Below are 4,288 nucleotides of genomic sequence, written 5' to 3'. Positions count from 1 at the left end.
ACAATGATTAAAAGAATCGAGATGTGCAGTGGAGGGATATTCATCCCCCCTAGTGTTAATCATATCGATTAAAGATATATACGAAGAACGGATCTCGATATCCTTACCTCGTTTTGAAGCCGAGGCTATCTTGGCCGCCCTCTCGGAACTATTATCAGCCATTTAGTAAAGCTAGAAAAGGCCTGGAAAGCTAAAGGAGGGGATTTGAGAGAGGAGAAGGTTAGAAATTTTGAGATAAGAGTGAAGAGTGAAGAGTGAAGAGTGTGAAGAGAATGCACACTCCCCCCACCTATATATAGGAAGAATAAGTGGATAATGGGCCTTAAAAAGCCCATTTGGGCCCAAAAGTTGGAAGGTTCTGGAATTATCCAGGAAATTCCTGGAAAATTCAAGAGAATTCTAGCAAAAATCAGAAGAAAACTTGAGTTTTTTTTTTGAAGAATCTGGAAGAATCCAGAAAAATCTAGAAGAATTTGGAGCTTGGGCTTAAAATAAAAGCCCAGTTGAATAAATATGGGCCCAATAAAAACAAAAGCCCAGAAAAGGGCCCAGATATTTGAGGTTAAAAGCCCATAAGCCAAAATCCAGTCATAACGGGCCAAAAGAATAAAGGCCCAGCTAAGTGAAGGTGGCCCAAAAATAAAGCCCAGGGAAAAGTGGATAAAAAGATCAGGAATATGACCCCATTCGACCAGGAATCATGAGGAAATCCTGATCGAAATACTGGAGGTCGAAATTGCTTCGATCAAGGCATGAAATGATGCTTAAATCGGTCAAAATATTAGTTCCTGACCGAAAGGGTCAGAATTCTGATCGAGAACGAATAAACCAGAAAAACTGTCGACCAGAAAGCAAGGCAAGATCCTGGTCGAATGGATCCTGCTCGAAATTGCTTCGACCAAGGCAAGAAAGATGGCTAATTCGGTCAAAAAGCATGAAATCCTGACCGAAATGGATTCCTGGTCGAAAAATTCTGCTCGAAATATATATATATATAAAAAAGGAGGAAAAAATCCTGGCCGAAATTCGACCAAGATTCCTGATCGAAACCATCCTACCTGAAATCCTGTCGACCAGGGCAATATGGAGGTTAATTCGACCAGGATCCTGGTCGAATGGATTCCTGGTCGAAATCTGCATAAAAAAAAAAAGAAGAAGAGAAAAGGAAGAAAAAAAGAAGAAAAAGGGAGGGAAAAATTCCTGGAAAATTACAGAAAAATAAGGAAATTCCTTAAATAATTTCTGAAAAATACTAATATTTTCAGGAAATTAGGGAAAAATCCTGAAATTAAGGATAAATCCCAGAAAATTAGAGAAAAATCCAGAAAATTAAGGATAAATCCCAGAATATTAGGGAAAAATCCAGAAAATTAAGGATAAATCCCAGGAAATTAGGGAAAAATCCAGAAATTAAGGATAAATCCCAGGAAATTAGGGAAAAATCCAGAAATTAAGGATAAATCCCAGAAAATTAGGGAAAGTCCAGAAATTAAGGATAAATCCCAGAAAATTAGGGAAAAATCCAGAAAATTAGGGATAAATACTGCAAGGTGTGGGCTGCTAGGCCCAATAAAAAGATATATGATACTCAGACCGGAAAGGTTAAGCCTGATGGACCAGATTAGGCCTGATGGAATAAAAAAGGCCCAAAAGCCCTGATTATTAATTAATTTCATAATTAATTAATAAGGGAAAAATCAGCTATTGAGAAGAGTCCCGATAAGGATATAAATCCTTATAGATTATCCTCAAGGGGACCTAAAAGGATAAGGAATCAGTTTCCTACTATCTAGGACTCCAAAGTCCATTCTAATTATGAGACTTGCCCACCAAGTCTCCTATACCAAGTCCAATTCAAGGACTCCCAACATCTATATAAGGGGCCTCACCCCACAGATCAGAACTACGTTTTTTGACTTGATCCTTGACAATCAGCAAGGTACGTAGGCATCTTGTTAAGGCAGATTGAGTCACGAAACACAAGAGCAGTCAAATCGAGCCTTGAAGCTCACGTTCCTTAGTACTAAATACAGCAATTATATATACTAGTTTTAATCCATAACATTCAGAAAGTGAAAAAATTGCTGATTCAGTTGTGAAAAAGGATGGAGAAGCGGAAACAAAGAAAAATTCTGCTAAAAACACTACTCATGAGCAGAATACATGGGAGAAACAAGGCTATCCGCCTCCCCCATTTCCTAAAAGGCTTCAAAAGCATAAGTTCGACGAGCAATTTTCCAAGTTTTTGGAGGTTTTCAAGAAGCTGCATATCAACATACCTTTTGCAAAAGCTCTAGAACGAATGCAGAGCTATGCTAAGTTCATGAAGGGTATTCTATCTCGGAAGTTGAAGCTTGAGGACTTGGAAACCGTTGCTCTAATGGAAGAGTGCAGTGTTGTGCGACAACAGAAATTGCCTCCGAAGCTTAAAGATTCTGGAAGCTTCACTATTCCTTGCACTATTGGAGACTTGTCTTTCGACAAGTGTTTATATTACTTGGGAGCTAGCATCAATCTAATACCCTTATCTGTCTTCAAGAAACTTTTGCATGAGCCAAAACCGACAAACATGTCCTTACAGTTGGCCGATTGGACCATCACTTATCCACGAGGAGTAGTGGAGGATGTCTTGGTTAAGGTGGATAAACTCATCTTCCCTGCTGATTTTGTCATTCTGGAGTTCGAGGAAGATAAGAAGATTCCCATTATCTTGGGAAGACCATTCTTGGCTATAGGCCGAACTATGATCGATGTGCAAAAAGGAGAGCTTACTATGAAGGTTCAAGATCAGAAGGTCGCTTTTAATGTGTTCAAGGCAATAAAGTTACCTACGGATAAAGAGGAGTGTTTAAAGTAGAGCGGGTCGACTCTATCCTGAATTCGAAGCTTGAGCAGTTTCCAAAGTCAGATACCTTAGAGAGATCCTTAATAGGGATATCAGTTATTGAAGATGAAGAAGGAGCAGAGCAACTGCAGATTTTGAATGCACCTCCGTGGAAGAGGAAGTTGGATATTATAACGACTCGTGTAATCTTTTTGAGTTAGTTAATTGTGCAATTATGGAAATTATTAAATAAATAAGATATGTGTGTTGATTTTGACCGCTATGTGTTGGTTGATTATTATCCATAAGTGATTTATGGTGTATCGGGTTATTCGCGTCATTAATTATGGAATTGTATTGAATTATTTTCACTTTCAAAAGTGGATTTAATGCAAATTTATGTTATAAATATTTGAAATGTCTTTAAAATTGTTTTTAAGGTTTTATAATTACAATAATTATTTTTGGGATTTTATAAAATTTAGAAATCAATATTTTATTAATTATTTATCTTTAAATGATTTTCTGATTGTTTTTATTGGTAAAATCCATATTTAATTCTAAAACTCTTCAAAAATTATGAAACTCATATTTATTGAAGTTTTGAATATTCTGAGAATTTTAAAATTATTTTGGAAATTTTTGGGATTAATTTCACCCGCACGTTGTTTCGTTTAATTGATAAAAGCGGGTATAAAGTGCACTTCGAAAATTGTTCTAAAATTTTGAAAATTCTGTTTTCATAAATTTCGGGATATTTATAATATTTTAAGACTATTTTTGTAATTTTCTGAATCTGTTTTAAGTGCAGCTCGGTTCGTTAATTGTGAAATCCGGGTACGAGTTGCGTTTCAAACATGCTTTAAAAATTATGAAAATTTTATTTTATTAGTTTCGGGGTTTTTAGAAAATTTTAAGACCGATTTTGTAATTTTATAAATTTGTTTATACGCAACTTGGTTCAATAAAATATAGAAAGCGGGACAAAAAAATGGGGCATTCCGGAATTACGTGGCCAGGAAACTGATTCGTATCACATTTTCACAAACTTATGTGACACCTGCTAGTTACTGATTGGTTAAAAAAAAGAAAACAGAACACAAAATAAAAACACACAGCACAAATGAGAGGTGAAGCAGAGAGAGAGCGGGGGTGGGGGTGCTTTCCCTGGTGGTTCCTTCCCTCTCGATTCTACTCTCTCTTCTGTCATATCTCCCTTCCCTCTATTCCCCTCTCGCTTGACCTGTAGATGGCCCCGTATTATTCCGGTAAGATGCCACCGGTTCTCCTGGTGGTTTCCGTTGTGCGCATGTATATATACTTATATGTATGTATATGCTTGTGGTCTGGTTAGTGGGTTAGCTTCGTGTTGGATGCTTTGTGTTTGCCGTTTTTGGCTTTGCTGATTGCTGTTGATTCTTTCTTTCCGGTCATGCGCATGTGCGTGAGCCGGAGGTTGGTTCA

The sequence above is a fragment of the Apium graveolens genome, chromosome 9 (assembly GCF_009905375.1).
Source record: "Apium graveolens cultivar Ventura chromosome 9, ASM990537v1, whole genome shotgun sequence".
Classification (NCBI taxonomy): domain Eukaryota; kingdom Viridiplantae; phylum Streptophyta; class Magnoliopsida; order Apiales; family Apiaceae; genus Apium; species Apium graveolens.
The sequence above is the reverse complement of the archived record's forward strand: the minus strand, read 5'-3'. Positions refer to the sequence as shown.